Below are 19510 nucleotides of genomic sequence, written 5' to 3'. Positions count from 1 at the left end.
GGGGCTGGGTGAAGTGGCTCACATCTGTAATCCCAGCACTTTGGGAGGCTGAGGTGGGACAATCACTTGAGGCCAGGAGTTCAAGACCAGCCTGAGCAACATAGCAAGACCCCATCTCTTAAAAAAAAAAAATTTAAAGATTATGCAAGCATAGTGGGGCACACCTATAGTCACAGCTACTCAGGAGGCTGAAGTGGGAGAATTGCTTGAGTTCAGGAGTTTGAGGTGATAGTGAACAATGATTGCACAACTGCTCTCTAACCTGGGTCACAAAGCAAGACCCAGTCTCTTTGAAAAAAGTTCAAACCTGTGTTGATCAAAGGTCAACTGTAACTTTAAACCATCAAATTGTAAGTCTGTCTGGTTTCAGTCTGAAATGTCAGCTCTTGGTGCACTCATGGTCCAAGAACCGAAGTAAGGCACCAAAGTAAGGCAAGCACAAAAACGAGGTTTATTGAGGAAAGAAAGATAGGATTTGGTCAATTTAGCCAAAAAAGGACCCCCACACTGACCTTACTCTGACTTTTCCCTCATTCTAATCTCATTTTAATACTAAAAATCACAGCCAGGGGTGAAGTTTTAACATACTAATGAGACATACCACGTATGAAGAAGCATGTAATGGAACTACACAGACACAAGAAAATCTCCACCTCTATAAGCCAACACATCATCCTTTTCCCACCTAAGCCTCTTTAAAACTCTCCCTGAACCTCCCTGGGGAGTCAGCCTGAAGACTTTTCCTTAGTGCTGCCTCCCTTATGTTTGAACATAGGCCCCAATAAAGCCGTGCCTATGACTCTTGTTTGGCCAGTGGCTAATTTCTATTGCATAGAAAGCTAACACTGGAACTAATCCCCGCCTATACTGAGGGATGACTACTTTGAGAACCTCTGCCTTGGAAAAATGGCTAATCCCAGGTCCTGGTTAGGAAATGTAAAAAAAGCCTGGAACATCTTGTCATACCAGAAAGCACGGAAATTTTAAAGGCTAGTAGGGTCCTGTCAAAGGGACTCAAGAGCCAACTTGAATAGGCTCCCAGTGGTCAAAGATGGTAAAAATTTAAGTATCAACAAGTATAATAACTTCAGTGGATTGAAAAATATCAAATATGTTCACATACATGAATTCATAATAATTTTTTTAAAACTTATTTGTCATTTTTGGATGATGTAGGGAAATGTAATATTGTAAAATATATTATTTGGTCCTCTTCCCAGTTTCCTGGCATACAACTCCTTATGCTAATGATTGACTGGTGGCTGGCAGCCCCTAGGCAGCTTCAGGATGGGGACTGGTCACTGCAAAGACAAAGGCAGGATTAGAAGGTTGGGATTTTCAGCGCCCACCCCACCCCCCAGGCATTCAGGGAGGGGAAAGGGCTGAAGCTGGAGTTGATCACCAATGACCTAGGATTAAATCAATCATGCTTGTGTAATGAAGCCTCCATAAAAATCCAAAAAGACTGGATTCAAAGAGCTTCCTGATAGCTGAACACATGGAGGCTCCTGGAGGGTGGCAGAGAGGGCATGGAAGCTCGGCACTGCTTCCCACGTATCTTGCTCTGTGTATCTCTTCCTTCTGGCTGTTCTCTGTATTCTTTGTAATATCCCTTATAATAATAATAATAATAATAATAATCCATCAAATGTGTTTCCTTGAGTTCTGCGAGCCGTTCAAGCAAATAATGGAACCTGAGGAGAGGGTTGTGGAAATGCCAATTTATAGCCAACTGGACAGAATTATAGGTGACAACCTATTACTTGCAATTGGCATCTGCAGTAGGAGGCAGTCTTGTGGGCTGAGCGCTCAACCTGTGGGATCTGACGCTTTCTTCAGGTAGATGGTGTCAGAATTAAACTGAATTAGAGGACACGCATCTGGTGTCCCCTGAAGAACTGCTTGCTTGCTTGCTTGATGTGTGTGGGGAAAACCCCACACACATCTGGTGTCAGAAGGGTGTTGTAAGAGTATAGTGGGAGAAACCGAATTTGTTTTTCCTCTCTATCCTTCAGAGAAACCAACACATTTTGAAAACCTGTTTAAAAAAAATCAATTTTTGTAGCCTCTCTATACACACTGCATCTTAAAGTAACAAAATGAGAGGAAATTGATGAGAGGAAATTTCTTCAAAGAACCATAAAAAGCTATCAAAAGAAAAAAGGATAGCAGAGTTAGAATATTACCATTTTGCAACTGTTCGTTTACTAATGAATCAGTGCCGTGATCATCCAGCAATAGCTGCAGCCATCTCAAAAAGGGAGCAACTGCGCCTCCTGGTGGAAGGCTGCGTCATTGCCTATGAAGTCGTCTTGCCAAACAAAAATCGAACCTGAATCTCATCAAGTTTCTACATCTAACTACTCATTTAAAGGAATCACAGGGTCAGAGAAACTCCTTATATAACACCAAAATGATATATTCAGATAAATCCAGATTGTAGGGACTACAGACAAGTGACTCTATTTCTTAAAAATATATTGAGGGGGAAAAAGAAAGAAGGGGGACCTATAAACTAAAAGAGACAGGGAAATTTGAATACTAGCTCCATGTAATATTAAGGAATCATTGTTAATTTTTTGTATATGATGATATTGTGGTTATATTTTTAAAGGGAAGTTCTGATCTTTTAGAGATGCCAGCTGGAATATTTATGGAAGAAAGGGTATGAGGCCTGGAATTTACCTCTAAATAATCGGGAAAGGAGGAAGAAGGTATGGCGGAAACAAGACTAGTCATGAGCGGGTAACTGTTGAAGCAATCTGATCGGTAAATAGGGGCTCATTATATTCCTCTCTCATTTACTATTTTGTATATATTTAAAATTCTTCCAAATAAAATTTTTTTTTTCATTCTTCACCAAACTACTTTGATTTACAACTTTAAGGTACAACAGGAAGTCCCTTAATTTCTTGAAATTCTCGCCTGGCTCTTGCAAAGAGTCTACACTTTCAGTCTTCATCACCAGGAGGGATACCTAATTCTTCATCTGTCCCCTGGGCATGGAAAGTGACCCCCACAGCATCTGAGTCCTGCCAAAAGCGCCAGAGAATCCAGCACCACATGGTTGCACTGAAGAACTCAGCCTTGATCACCTGGGATCTGGTCAGCGGGGGGAGGTGTCTATACCGGGGCTCAGCACGCACACCGCCGCCAGCGAGACGCCCCCGCCGGCCCCGCCGCCCCGGAAGAGGCGACCTCCTGCGCCCACGGGCGGCGTCAGCCGGGTCGGACCCGACAGGCGCGCCCGCGTCCCGGCCGCGGTTGTCTTCCAAACAAAAAATTTTTAAAAATCATGCCTTGAAGTAATAAGTAAACTGTGTATTTAAGCTATCATTGATCCTCATTCTATCTTATAACAGCTACATTTTGGAGTAAAATTTTGAAGCCTATTTAGGTTAGAACTCTCAACTCTGTTATGGTGAGATCTGAACCATTGACACTCAAGCGAGAGTAAGTCCCTGAGTGCTTACCCATCCCCGGAAGGACTGTATTGATGTCCCCAAGGAGGCATTTGATAACCCACATAAACGGTTCATTTGTGAGTGCAGTTAAATACATCTAGTATTGCTGGAATTTGGGACCATCGTTCTGGCTTACTCTGGGAAATTAATACACTCGCCCTACTTTCCACCACTGCCACGTGTGAAAAGAAAGAGAAGTGAAATCAATATTGTTTATATTCGCATACCGCTGGCTACCACCTGCCGTATTTCCACACGTTCCCATTTACCTATGGCTGCAAAACCCACAAGGCTGAGTTGAATAAAAGTAAAGCAGTGAGACAGTGTGTTCAGCTGAGCATGATTGGGAAATGCAGACTCACAAATTCACAAATCCAGGTGGTTTGCAGTACCTGGGTAACTACTGGACATTCCCACAAGAGGGCACTCTAGCTTGCTCAAAAATTATAGATACACGAAAACTGGGTTTTATGTAAGGCCTCAGTGACCAGCCCACAAAACTTAGAAGGAGCTGCTAAGGCATAGTGGGCAGGGAAGAGAAGAGGCCAGGAAATCAGGTGAGAAGGCGTCCTCTGTCAGTAAACTCACCTCTTCAACTTCGGATCGAATAAGGGTCTACGCTTGGAGCTATGTTTTTAAAAGCCAGCAGGGGGCTTCGTTTGCCCCCTGGCAGAGTGTATTAATTGGGGAAGGCAAGAGATAGAGCCCATGGATTTCAGGCGTGGAGAGAAAGCTGATCTGGGTGCAGGACCTCACCACCAGACTGAGTCAGCAACCAGGAATTGAGATGGGGCACTCACCTACAAATCCTCACTTTGAAACTTTTTGTCACTGTTCTGGAGATACACGGAAACTACTATAATCAGCAACTTACCCAGTGAAATTTGTTGCTTACAGAGGCAGAAGGTCACACACTCTGTGCCAGAGATGGAGTTCTGAGCTGAACCCTTAGTTGAATATTAGTTTCCCTCTAGGAAGCACAGTTGGCATGGCACTGTCTTCATATCCTTCTGAGATTAGTAGAGCAGAGTAACTTGTCTGACATCTTAAGCATTTAGTAGTCCAAGACAATGTTCATTAGTTCCGTTTTTGCTACGAGTTGCATCTCTGTACTTTCTAGTGGCAAGTGATGTGGCTTAGTTTATTACATAAACTAAGTTTATGTAATATTTTACATCCTTTGTTGTCACTTCAACAATGTTCATAGCATCTTACCAGGAATAGATTCCATCTCAAGAAACTACCTTCTCTGCTCTTCCATAAGAAGCAGTATCTCATTCATTCAACCTTTATCATGATTGCAGCAATTCAGTCACATCTTCAGGCTCTACTTCTAATTCTAGTTCTCTTGCTATTTCTACCCCATCTGCAGTCCCTTCCTCCACTGAAGTCTTGAACCCCTCAAAGTCATCCATGAAGGTTAGAATCAACTTCTTCCAAACTCCTGTCATGCTGATATTTTGACCTCCTCCCATAAATCATGAATATACTTAATGGCATCTAGAAAGGTGAATCCTTTTAAGAAAGTTTTCAGTTTGCTTTGCCAAGACCCATTAGAGGAATCACTATCTATGGGAGCTACAGCCTTAGGAAATGTATTTCTTAAACAATAAGACCTGAAAGGTGAAATTATTTCTTGATCCATGGACTATAGAATGGATGTTGTGTTAGCAGGCATGAAAACAACATCAATCTCCTTGAACATCTCCATCAGAGCTCTTGGGGACCAGGTGCACTGTCAATGAGTAGTAATATTTTGAATAAATTTTTTTTTTCTGAGCAGTAGGTCTCAACAAAGGGCTTAAAATATTCAGTAAACCATGCTGTCAACAGATGCACTGTCATCCGGGCTATGTTGTTCCATTTATAGGGCACAGGCAGAATAGATTTTGCATAATTCTTAAGGGCCCTAGGATTTTCAAAATGGCAATTGAACATTGGCTTCAACTTAAAGGCACCAGCTGCATTAGGCCCTAATGAGAGAGTCAGCCTGACATTTAAAGCTTTGACACCAGGCATTGACTTCTTCTCTATAGCTATGAAAGTCCTCAATGGCATCTTTTTCCAATAAAAGGCTGTTTGATCTACACTGAAAATCTGTTGTTTAGTGTAGCCACCTTTATGATATTAACTAGAGCTTCTGGATAACTTGCTGCAGCTTCCACATTGGCACTTGCTGCTTCACCTTGCACTTTTATGTCAGGGACATGGCTTCTGTCCTTAAACCTCATAAACCAATGGAGGAACTGGTGGTCACTGGAGCAATCAGAACACACGCAACGTTTATCAATTACATTCACTATCATCTCTGGGTGTGGGTCGTGTACCCCAAAACAGTTAGAATAGTAACGTCAAAAATCATTGATCACACATCACCATAGAACATATAATAAAAATGAAAAAGCTTGAAATATTGCAAGAATTCCAAAATGTGAAACAGAGACAGGAAGTGAGCACATGCTGTTGGAAAAATGGTGCCAATAGACTTGCTCATCACAAGGTTGCCACAAACCATTAATTTGTAAATAATGTAAGTTCTGTAAAGCATGATAGGATGAGGCACAATAAAACGAGGTATGCCTATATTTGGTTGATCTGGGAGCTCTGGCCTGTAGCTTTATATCAAAAGCCCAGTGATGATTTTCAAGGCTTTTGGTAACCTGCCCTCATTTTGCCTACACTGCTTAATTTCACTCTCTTCCGCTACCTTAATCCTACATTATAAGACCAATTGTGTTTCTATCTCTCAACAGCATCACTGTATTTACTCCTATCTCTTTGTCTTCTTCCTCTCTGCCCCTAGACAGTTTTACCAAAGTCCCACCTCCTCTGCAAACTTTGACCTTCGTGGCCCAGGGATTTTTATTTCTTTTGCCCATCTAAAGGCTTCCTTGTGTGTTAAGCCTGTGCCAAGTGTTGCTTTCACAAATGGCTCAGATGAAAAATTTTTACTAATATCCCACTTCACATAGCTTGGTTATACCTGGAACACCTGTTTTATGGAAACAGACACAGGCCATATCTTGCAGGAATCTCGGAATAGAGATAATTAATTTTAATTAGCATGAAACAATGCATGATAACATTAGTAAATGACTGGTCGCTGAAGCTGACAAGCCCTGTTCCCAAGTTTCTTGTGGCAAACACTTCACACTGCGCTCACCATGGCTGGAGCTGTGCAAGCATCTCTATTCAAGCTTCATCGTCTCCACCCACAGCCTGACTCCCTGATCCACAGGTGCAAACTCTGTCAGAAAGCATTTTGTAGTTTTACTTCCAGCTGTTCTTCTGGATGTTTTCAGTATTTGTTAACCATGTGCTTAGTCTTAAATCTGCACAAAAGAGTCAGAATGCTCACAAATGTCTCTGAAGAAAACCATTGCCTTTCTCTCACACTATCGTCTTTCCTTTCTTCCAGTTTCTTCTCTCCTTAATTAATCAGGGTAATTAACAGGTAACCCCAAAATATCATTGGCTTAAAATGGTAAAAGTGTATTTCATGTCCATATTACTGTCCACTACAGGTTGTAGGGATTAGCATGGAGGGCCAGGCTCCAATCAGACATTAAAGGACCCAGGATGACAGAGGCTCCCATGTTCTGCCTGGGCAGTCACACCCACCAGGTGGGGAGGAGGGGAGACAAAAGAAACATGGGAGATGATGCAGGACTGCAGTGTATAACTCTTCCATCCACATTCCTGCCAGAACTCAACCACAGGGCCCCACCTAACTTCAGGGGGTGCTGGAAAATGTAATTTAGCTATGTTTCCAGGAACAGAACGAAATGAATTTGGTGAACAAACCCTCATTCCATTTGGCTAGGGAGAGGTCTACATATGCCCTGTTCTCTCCAACCAGTCCATGGAAACATCCTTTGACGCCTCACACAATGCCAGCCATGTGTTGGATGGTTCCTATACAATCAGTCCAGTGACATCTGTTAACAAACATATGCATCCTGTATCGTATACTATCTTGTATAAAAACGTACATGTCTTAATTCTTCGATGAGATTTCAAGGTTGAGGGGGTGAGAGGAGGTAGGCTAGCAAGGGCTGTTTTTCACAGGAAGGGAAAAAAGTAAATAATTTAGAACTTTTAGAAACTCAATTGGATGTGTATCCACAGATCATGATGTTACTAAATTAATACATGCAGGAATCTGAGTGGAAAGATATTTATTTCTGAGCAGACTATTTAATCAGGGACAGTTAGCTTGGGTCAAGAGGCATTGGAAAGGATGTTTTAAAGACTGCAATGTAAGGTCTCAGAGGGTGCTCTCATGGTGTCACGGTCAGGGGATTCCACTAGATGGCCCTGTTTCGAAACCTTACAAAGCGGGAGAAGAGCCGTTTCCTGATGAACTGCAACTCTCAGACCTTTTCAAGTATTTAGGGCACTTCCTTATGAATTGTAGCTGGTTTTTCTGAAATACTATTGATGTGGCAAATTTCATCTTTTAGTATGACATGGAAATGTTTTGGTAAAAAAATGTAGCCGAAAGTTTTCTTAACAGAGAATATTTCATTCTGAACGAATCATTTAAAATGAACAACCTGCACTGAAATGACAGCCTGTCCCCCAAAGTGCAGAATCAGCAGCAATGCTGCTGGAGTTCAGCGAGCAGCCCAAGCGGTACACTTCCCTTGCTCCAAGTGCATTAAAGCCAACACAGATTCCACCCCCTCCCCTTTTTCCAGCTCTATTTTGGGACACATATTTCAAAATCCCTAAGGTTATTTCTGCTGTTATGTGGATTTCTGACAACTCTAAATAAGTCCAAACCACCCAATTAAAATAGTCTCTGAAACTAAAATGGGAAGATTATAATAAAAAAAGCTGCAAATCCAGTATTTATTGGCCAGAGCCCAGCAGTTGTCATTATAAGGCATCTCCAGAACTGCTGACAAGACAGAACAAAGGACACCAATGTCTTTCTCCTAACTGTGCGTCCATTAATACTGGCCTCTTTTGTACCAGGTGTTGGCTCTCAAACCAAAAAGGAAGTTCATCTGATTAAAGATAAAGAAAGTCAAGGAAATGGATAGTGGGTCCTGATGCTGTCCTTTCTTCCCTTCCCCAACCTCAGTCCTGCTCAAAGGAGACCAATGGTGGGATCTCCCACCACTTCTGTTCTCATCATCCCTGCAGCAAATTTGATAGTAGCAACATTGCTTTATTCCCAGAAGCAAATGAAGTCACCACTGAAGCCTCCACTCCTACCATCCTCAGGACTTTTCCTGTATCTAAATGGAGCCCCGACACTACATACAACATTACTAAACACTCCTAATACACACCCACAATTGTCGATGAGAAATCGGAGTACTATGGTCAGGCTAAAATAGTCTCCCACCAATACTGCAGCCATCTGAGTTACCTTGGATTTTATGTTGAAAACACCTTCCATCCCAGTTCTTCCAAACATACAGCAGTCACATATTTCCTTATCTACTAAAAAAAAAAAATTGCACATTTGTGTGCGCTTTTGTTTGTGTGGTAGAGGTAGAGTGAGGAATCCAGATTAAGTTTGGCTGAGCTAATGTGTATGTACTTCTACCTCTGGCCATGATGGAGTTCCAGGGACTGGATTTACATTTCTGTCTTAACTAGAAAATCGACAAAATGTATAAAGCAATTGTTTTAAGACATTGGACAATGCAGGACTGTGATTCCTGACAGAAGGGAAATAAATGAGATGAGCCCTACAATTGCCCCAGTTTTCTGCTGGAGGAAGTTTCTAGATTGCAGTACAGAAAGAGAAAACCCAAAGAGAGCACAGCAGTCTTGCTGAGTTGAGGAGTCGGAGATTGAAGTTTTAGGAGACCAAGAAAGCTAGAATTTCCCTTAGAGAGGAGAGAGCTAACTAGAGAGACAACTCTGACATCTTTCACTCAGTAATAATCTGTGCATGTGTGAGACAAAACTTCCTGAGACCAGGGTTAAGAAGTCCAAGAAATCAGTATACCAAGCAATGCCATGCATGCAAAAAGAAAAAAAAAAAAAAAGCAGGAAAATAAGATCCATAAAAAGGAAAAAAATTAATCAGTGGAAATACAGACAAAAATAAAAGAGATAATGGAATTTGCAGACAAGTATGTTTCAAAAGCTATTACAAATAAGCTCTATATATTCAAGAAGTTAGAGGAAAACATAAGAATGATCAGGAGAGTAATGAGAGGTATAAAAAAGACCCATGGAATTTCTAGAAAAATAAGAATACAACCTTTGAAATGAGAAATACCAATGAATGAGATTAGCAACAGCTTAAACACTATAGAATAAAAGATAAATGAACTTGACATATAGTAATACAACTCTCCTAAATGAATAGCACAGAGTGAAAAAAAACTGAAAGAAAGAAATAAACAGAGCGTCCGTTACCTGGGAGACAATATCAATATGTGAAATTTAAGTTCCAGAGATACTAAAATATACTGTAAATATAAAGACACAGATAAGGTAAAAGGAAAATAATAGAAAAGATATGCCATGCAAACACCAATACTGTGAAAGTACGTTTCAGAACAAGGAATAGTACCTGGGACAAAGAAGGACATTTGGTAATGACAAATGTGTATGTACCTTATAACAGAGCTTTACAGAAAAATTTTTCTTTTTTTTTTTTTTTTGAGACAGAGTCTCACTTTGTCACCCTGGGTAGAGGGCAATGGCATCATCATAGCTTACTTCAGCCTTAAACTCCTGGGCTCAAGCAATCCTCCTGCATCAGCCTCCTGATTAGCTGGGTCTACAGGTGCACACCATCATGCCTGGCTAATTTTTCTATATTCAGTAGAGATGGGGTCTCACTCTTACTCAGGCTGGAGTTGAACTCCTGAGCTCAAGCGATCCTTCCACCTTGGTCTCCCAGAGTGCTATGATTACAGGTGTGAGCCACTGCAACCGGCCTAAAGAAAACTAAAGAAAAGAAAGGAAAATAGATAAATCTGCAATTATTCTGTAGTCAGAGACTTCAACACTCCTTTTCAGTAATTAATAGAACAAGAAGCAGAAAAAAAAATCAGTAAGAACACAGATTGACTAACACTACCAACCAACATGATCTAACTGATATTTATAGAACACACCACACAACAGCAGCCCAAATCATATTCTTTTCAAATGCTGTGGGACATACACCAAGATATACCATATTCCAGGTGATAAAATATCTCAAATTTTAGAGAACTGAAATCATACAAACTATGTTCTCTAACCACAACTAAGTTAAACTAGATATCAATAACAGAAAAGAAAAAAAAAAAAACACCATAGCTGGGTGCAGTGGTGCACACCTATAGTCCTAGGTACTCAGAAGGATTGCTTGAGCCCATGCAGCACCATGAAGGCCATGTTAAGGGGTCTGAACTTTATTCCAAGTGCAATAGGAAGCCACTGTGGGATGTTAAGCAGGGAGTGTGACATAACTGAATCTGTGTGTCAAAAAGATGGCTCTGCACTCCAGAGAACAAACCAAAAGAAGCAAAAGATGAAAACAGAGAGATCAGTTACTTGGCTGCTCCACTGGTCCAGGCCAGAGGTTAAACAGTCACTTTGACTAAAGTGATGGCGGTGGAAGTAGAGAGACAAGGGTAGTCAAGATCTGTTTGGAAGGATGAGAGCCGGATGTGGGAGGTGAGAAGGAGGTGACTCTGGGATGACTCCTAAGGTTCTACCTTGTACCACTGGATGAATGGTGGCGCCGATCGCTGAGATGGAGGATGCTGGAAGACAGTCAGCATCGGGAGAAGAGCATGGGTTTCAGCGATCGAGCTGTGTAATCTGAGATGGCTCGAGACATCCAAAAGACAACGGAAAGTAAGTGAGAGAACCTCAACTCAAATAAGTTTACCAGAAGGGAGGGGGATTTAATGGCCCACAAAGCACAAGTCAAAAAAAAAAAAAAAAAAAAAGTCATGGAGGTAGGTGTGGTTGTCAGATACAGTTAGAGCCAGAAGTTGAAATAATATTAATGAGACTCATTTTCTTTCCTCATTGCTCAGAAAGCAATATTAGTCCATTCAAATGAAAAATAAAAATATTTTCTTTAAGGAAAACAAAGAACAAAAATCCATGACTTCAAATATGCCTCAAAATCAAGTAGAAAAGAAAGATGGATGGGCTGAATGACCTTCAAAATCTCTTCCAGCCCTAAGATTTTGTTGTTATTCTGGAAGGTTTGGAATTATCCAGAATGGTGGCTTATTCCTATTCAATTAAATTGTTTCCATTTCTTAACAATAATACATTTTTAAAATTTATTTTTATTTCAGGATATTATGAGGGTACTTTTATTATTATATGTCAAGCAAGGGATCTCAGCTTCCCTGATGTACATATTCCAGAGGTAGTAATGATATGACAGATAAAAGCGTGAGATATGAGGTCAGAGAGTCCTGTGTTCAGATTCCATCAAGCATTAGTCAGTTGTGTGAACTTACACAATATATTCCACTTTTCTGAGCATCGGTTTTCTAGTTGTCAAAATGAGAATAATAACAGCACTTATATCATAATTTCTGTGAAGATTAAAGGAGCTCTTAAACATTTTTAAAAACGAACGTCCAGTAGGTAGTTGGATACCTGAGACTAGAACTTGGAGGAAGAGTCCGTGTGGGGGATGTAAATGTGTGGTTCATATGCATGTCGGTAATAATTGAAGCCACGGTCTGGATGATGCCATCCAGGGAAAAGTCATATAGAGAGGAAAGGGCAAGGCCTAGGACTGAGCATTGATTCCTTCATTGGGCTTCCTGGGCACATCAGAGTGAGGACACTGAGTCATCATCTAGGTGGAGAAAAAAGGAAAGGGCATTTGACAGTGACCAGCAGGAGAGGCGTAAGGCAGCATGGAATATTCTGGGAAAGGTGAGATGCTCAGTGAGGCTGGAGGGTGCAGGAGAGACTGATGGGTGCTCAGGCCAGCACAGAGATGCTGGAAAGTCTTGTTTACCAAGGAATTTAGACTTTCCTGTGGGCAGTCCTTGAGTCTTATAGTCAGAGTAATAGGGTTTGTTTGTAGAAACTTGCCCCAAAATGCAGAGGTTAGCCTAGAAAGGGAAGAGCTTGGCAGCAAAAAGGACCAGCCCTACAACAATCTGGCCACTGGGAGGTAAGAACTCCTCTAAGGCAGTGGCAGGGACCTACATGTGAGATGTTTCAGAAATAGCATCAGCAAGACTCGGTAATGGTCTGAGTGTGAAGGAGAGAGAGACTTTAAGAGAGGAATCCAGGCCCCTAGAGTCAGGTTAAAAAGAGATACAGACATCAGTACATAAGTGTCATTTGTGAACATGTTGCCAAGAAAACCATAGCAGAACCATCAACTCTAATTAGATGATGTCACTCCTATGAAGTTAGGCTGTAAGAAAGTCACAATCTGTGGTCCTACAGTCCATTTTGCCTCTGACATTCTGGGATGCTAAATCACAGGGGGTGGAAACAACAATGTTGGATTGTAGCACATATGACCACATAGATAGTAGATCCATTCATGGAAACAGAGAGTAGCAAGCAGCGCTGTGTGCACCTGTAAAACATAATGCACCTCCTAGCACCCAAAGAGCTGGTGGCCACAGTATAAGAACATTGCCTCTAAGGGAGATGGAGTAACTAAGATTCCACAAGCAACTGGAAGAGGAAGCTCCCCTGGGGGACTGAGAGTTATACAGTTGGATGTCTAGGGATACAGAACAGCACCTCTCTTGGGAGGATTGAGCTGGAGTAATGGTAGGAAGGGGACTCAGAGAGTGGACTCTAATACTTTTGGTTGGAAACCTTGAACCAATGAGCAAAACAGACCTAGCTCATGTCTGACGTTGATGGGGGGACGGCAGCAGGTGGTACAGCAGGATTACATTAAGACACTAGAAGATACGTGGTCCTAGTACTGTCTTCTGAATCCTCACTTCTACTTTTCTGCTACTATGGAAGAACAGCTGAAATTCTACAAGCTGAGAGATTTCATATCTACTCAGACCTTAAGACTTCCTGGATAAAGTTTGGCAGATGGCAAATACATAGCAGGATCAGATCTGTGGAAATTTACACAAAAGCCAGATGTCATCTCCCCTGTGTCCTCTGATCTCTGTGTCTGCTCACACTGCTCAGCATTACTGCATCTCACAGGATACAGAGCTCACACCCCGTCTAGTCCCACTGCCTGATCCAGCCACAAACACAGCTTTAGTAAGCAACGTTGATTTCCCTGAAGACTCTGTGTGTCCTGGAGGAGGGGCAGCGGGCAGGAAGAATATTTATATCACATAACCTGAAGAAAACAAGGTAAAAATTCACATTCTCTATCTGTACCTTCAGAATCCCTTCCTGGCTGTATCATCTCCAGGGATTTCCCTCCCTGAATCCTCCCAGACTCCATCCCCCGCTTTCTTCTCTCTCTCTTGACCCCCTCACCCCTGCCTCCATTTTCATCTTTTTTATTCCTTTCTTACGCAAGCAATTTAGTTCCTTCTCCCAAATCTAACTCACAAATTTACAGACCCAGAGACATCATGGTGCTCCCCCAAACCCACCCTCCTGAGGAAGGTGCCCTACAGTTAAGAAGACCCACCCTCCTAAGGAACCAGTTGGGGTTACAAATAATAAAGGCTTGGTTGCTGTTTCATATAGATATAACAATCTCTAAAAGTAAAATGAAGAGTAGTCATGTCACCTTTAAGGAGCATGCCAGGCACTTCATACATACAGGTACAGCAAATTTAGGATTATCGATACCATTCAGTAAAGAAGGAAACTCAGCCCAGAGAGATTAAATATTTAACCTACCTAAAATCACAAAGTGAGAGAGGCAGCTCAGAATTGAAGCCTAGTTCTAACGCCAAAGCCCCATGACCTTTCCTATGCTGCTCTATATTTCCAAGAATAGTTTGCTGGCAAATATTTAGCTTTAAGCCATAAATTACTCAACCTGGAAAACTACAGTGGTGTAAGAATATAAAGTGAGCCTGAGTTGAACAAAACAAAACAAAAAACAGCATGTAGGGCTATGAAGGAGGGATAGGGATGGAGGAGAGGAACAATTTTGGGGCACTTAGGATGTCTCTGGTTCTGTGGTCCAGAATTTACATACTTTTTCTCTTTTACTCCTCCCCCAAACCCCATGAAACAGAGATTACTATTTTCACATTACCTGTCTCTCCTTCTCACCTCTGTGGCACATTTACAAGGCTGACATGACACCTATTTTCATTTTGCTCAAGCTAAACTTGGACAGTTCTGTAGAACTCTTCAGTTTCTTGGATCTACTGTTGTTCTTGACCCTCCTCCCTGGGAGCTATTTATCAGCCCTATGGACAACCATCGGAGGGCTGGATGTTGTTTTCTATTTACTTTTCTGCAGCCTGATGACTTGAGAGTGGGAAGGAGAAGAGTTCCTTCCGAGCGGCCTGCAGTCCTTGCTGACGTCCTGGCTGTATTCTCTCTTCCGAGTCCCAGCAGATGTCCTTTACCAGGGTCAGTCTTGCCAGCCTGGGGCAAGTGTTTCCTAATCCATGGGCATTGGTTAGTTCCCCAAGCTCAGTAAGCACCTTGCAGAATGTCCGGCCCTGTTCACTCCTCTTACTTCAGTAAGTCTCTGCAGTGGTACAGAGCGTGGCTGCTACGCGTGGTAGTTTCCACACCTACCCTTCCCTCCATCCACTTCTCTTCACATCAAGGTGAATTCAGGAAAAGTTTTAGAATTTTGTTGACTCACTCTTCCTTAGTTCTCTTAAGCAAGGTTAAGAGCCACTTTTCAAACTTTATCCATGAAGTTTTACCCTTTTTCAATCTTGATCACTGACGAATTTTAAAACGCAATAGTGTTGTCCATTTCATTAGCTACTGGGAGAGAAATGCTCTCTGATCTGACTTCCTTTACCCCACACTTGTAGAACAACTTTTAACAAGCACTGCTGGTGATTCCAAGCAGGTAGGCCACACTCAGAAAAAAACAAAGGCTGAAATTCAGTGTCAGGGTAAAAATAAAATTAAGGATGGGGTGAAAAATAGAGAGCTTTATTTCGCATTGCCTTCAAAGACTGAGATGGTTTCTAATTTTATACTTAACTTAAATCGTATACTTATGATTTCCAAGAGCTAAAAACAAAAACAACAAAGGCCAAGACACGAGGTGAATAGTTGAAGATTAAAATCTCATATATTAAATAGACTTTGGCCGGGCGCGGTGGCTCACACCTGTAATCCTAGCACTCTGGGAGGCCAAGACGGGTGGATCGCTCTAGGTCAGGAGTTCGAGACCAGCAAGAGCGAGACCCCGTCTCTACTAAAAATAGAAAGAAATTATCTGGCCAACTAAAACATATATAGAAAAAAAAATTAGCCGGGCATGGTGGCGCATGCCTGTAGTCCCAGCTACTCGGGAGGCTGAGGCAGTAGGATCGCTTAAGCCCAGGAGTTTGAGGTTGCTGTGAGCTAGGCTGATGCCACGGCACTCACTCTAGCCTGGGCAACAAAGCGAGACTCTGTCTCAAAAAAAAAAAAAAAAAACCAAAGCATCCTCATAATCACACAGATATCAGAATGGCATTAAAATGTGTCCCAAGTACACAATATCCTTTTCCCAAGATGTCTCCTTCTAAAAGCAGCTGAGCTGAACATCTCTGACTTTACCATACTTTGCATTTATTTATCTTACAAAGTGAGACTAATTCTTTCATTACTTTTAGAGATTAATTCTGTGTGCTGACTTCAACAAGACTCGATGTTTTCCATTTGTGCTCAGCCACATTTTAAGCAACACCCTAGGAGATGGAGTCAGTGCTGTGTACAGGGATTTAGCTGCACAGTTCACGTCAAGATCAGCAAAAGGGTGGATAAATCCCTAGGTGCCATTTTAATTTTGTTGCCAGAAAAAAAAAAAAAAAACAACCTAACCAGTGTTCAGAGTCCATCAGGCTTAGCTTCTCCGATGTGCCTCTGCGAAGCACAGTGGGCAGGAAACAACACTCCCTGGAGCCTGACCTCCCCCAAATCACGGCTGCCTGCCAGCCTCCAGAGGCTTTGTGCCTAGAGTCTGGCGATCACGCTGTGCCGTGTGACTGGGTCACAGGTTCTTGAGGGCTGCCTGTCTTCCTTTCAGCACTTGGCAGGTGTGCTTCATCATTAGCTTAATTCTCTCTGTGTTCCTGGGATGATACACGATTGTTCCACATGTCGCCTTAACCTAGCACATAAATTAGGAAGAGTTGCTTATTCATTTTAAAGTATAATAATCCCTCCTACTTGCAACGGCTGAAGAAGCCATATGGTCAATGGCCATTGCTGTTGATTTTCTGGTGTGTTTCACAATGACTAGTTAGGTAATAATTATGGAGGCAGGGGTAGCAGTGGTTAAACACCTGCGCTCAGGCATTTAAATCCTGGCTCTACCACTAACTACCTGCATGGCAGGGCAAGGTGCTTAACCTCACTAAACCTCAGGTTCCTTATCTGTAAAATGGAGATGATAATGGCACCCACTGGGAGGATTAAAAAAGCTAATACTGTATATGGGAACTCTTAGTCCTGTGCCGATGTTCTCAATGAAGCAGCTTCTGAAGATGGTTTTCATCTTATTATTTTATTTAAGAAAGCTGGTACCAAAGGTTCATATTTATATATTTTTTAACTTTTAATTTTTTTAAATTAAAAATTTTAATTGACACAATAATTGTATACATTTATGGGGTACACAGGGATGTTCTGATACATGTAATGTATAATGATCAGATCTGGGTAATTAACATTTCAAATATTTATCATTTCTTTGTATTGGGAACATTCAATGTCCTCCTTCTAGCTATTTGAAACTATATATTAGTGTTAAATATAGTCATCTTACAGTGCTACAGAACACTGGACCATATTTCTCCTATCCTGCTGTAATCTTGTATCCATTAACAAATCTCTCCCTCTCTCCCCTGCCCTTCCCAGCCCCTAGTATTGTTGCTTTACAAGGAATATGAATATAATGAAGTACTTCTGACACCAGATGCTTTTCAAGTTCCAAAAATTTATTTTTTAACTGTACCAAACTGTCTTGCTTTATGGATGAGGACACAGAGAAATATAAAGAGGCTTGCCGGAGGTCACAAAGTGACTAGAGGTAGTCGGTACTGAAACTCCAGTACCCTTATTTTAAGTCCAGTGATTTTTTTGGCTGCATTGCCCTGCCTTTCCTTGTGTGATCATATTCATCAGTGGAGACTCTTATATTCTAGCCATGTTCCTACAGAGCCATTCTAAATGTTAGTAATTTCACATTTGGCTGTTATAAACAGAGACCCTCAAAATAACCCTGGATTAAACAAGATACTTCTCTCTCCTATTAAAATCCAGGTAAGCAGTGCAGGGTTAGAATGGAGGCCCTGCATTCCTCAGAGGCCCAGGCTTCCTCTCTCTTGGTGCCCTGCCCACCTCAGCACATTTGGTCTGAGATGACTACTCTAGCTTTTATCATCATTTCCACTTTCTAGTGGTTCAGCCTAACTGGAGTTCTGCTCTAGGATCCACCTTCGGAGTGATAAAAACTCCCCATTTGCCTGGCTTGTCCTCTGTGTATATAAGCTATTTCCTCTTGGGACCATGTAGGAGCAGGTATTTGGTAGCAGCTAAAATTCATGTTTAGGATCCAATGTCCTAGCCTTCTGCCTCTCAAGTTATAAATATCTATTGACACCTGGAGATATAACTATGTATGTATACATACAATATACAGTTAGAATTTGTAAACAAAATAATTTTATACCTCTTAAGAAGCCCTGGAATTAACAACATAATGCAAACACATTTCTCTTTACCTAAATTTGGAATATGAATCATATCATTAACCAATGTGTTCACCATCCTACTTCCAGCTCCCTGACTTGGTTTCTCTTAGGGTGCCAGTTCTCCTCTCCCTTACCTCTAAGTCTCATGTGCTTGTTTCTTTGTGTTACCCATGAAACTGAACATAGGAAAGACCCAGCACAGCCAAGGCATTGTAATACTCAGATGAGAAGTCCAAGCCAGAGCCTCCAAGCATTTCAAGTTCCTTTCCAAATCTTGCTTTAACCAACCCTAGTTATCTGGAGAATTCGATCATCTCTTCTTACTGTGATTGGCCTTCAAATTAACATGTAGCCATGGTAACAATTGAGTGTTGGTGATAACAAGAAACCTTATTTGGAGGAAAACTCTTTTATTGTCAAAGCAGCTGTGCCTTCTTACCTATTTTAATCAATTATTCATTCCGTTATTAAATGGAGCTTTCTCTTAAACTGTATTAGAAGCAGGATGTTGCCTGTTTAAAAGAGAAATGGAATATTCAGAATGGGAGGGGAAAGAAAGCCTAGATGAAGCTGGAAGCATTTAAAAATATAGGTGGAAGGCTGACACCATCATGAGGGTATTTCTTCTGAGGGAAATAGAGACAAGGAAGGGACTTACCCAGTGTTTTGATTTTAAGGAATTATCAGTCAAGCTGTTTTCTTCATAAAAAATAGAAATATTTTAATTTTTCCTGAAAACACATTTTTAGCTTACTGCTAAAATAAAATAAAAAATAAAAAAATTAATAGCCTCCTCCCCCTGTTTCTAATCCCATACCCCCAAACTCCTACCAGTTTGTCATATACACTTACAGATATTTTATGCATATGTGGCTTAAACATATACATCTTGTGGTGTATGTATATGTGTGTGTGTGCATATATGTGTACATATTTAATTTTAAAACACAAATGGGATCTATTTATTAGGATTACATTTGGCTACATGTAACAGAGACTCTTAATACATGACTTGAACAAGACAAATGTTTATTTTTCTTTCACAAGAGAAAAACAACAGCAGGACTTCTGCCATGATATCCATATTCTAAGGAGCAGACTGGAGAAAGAGAGGGAAAAGGGCATAATTCTCTCCTTTTTAAGGAAACTTCTGCTTATGCCTCATTGCCAGAATTTAGTTATATGGCCACGTCTTTGCAAGGGAGGAGGGAAATGTAATCTTTCAGCTGAGTGACATTGTGCCCAGCTAATAACAAGTTCCCCTTAATTAAGAGA

The sequence above is a fragment of the Lemur catta genome, chromosome 10 (genome assembly GCF_020740605.2).
Source record: "Lemur catta isolate mLemCat1 chromosome 10, mLemCat1.pri, whole genome shotgun sequence".
NCBI lineage: Eukaryota > Metazoa > Chordata > Mammalia > Primates > Lemuridae > Lemur > Lemur catta.
This window is presented reverse-complemented; position numbering follows the sequence as displayed.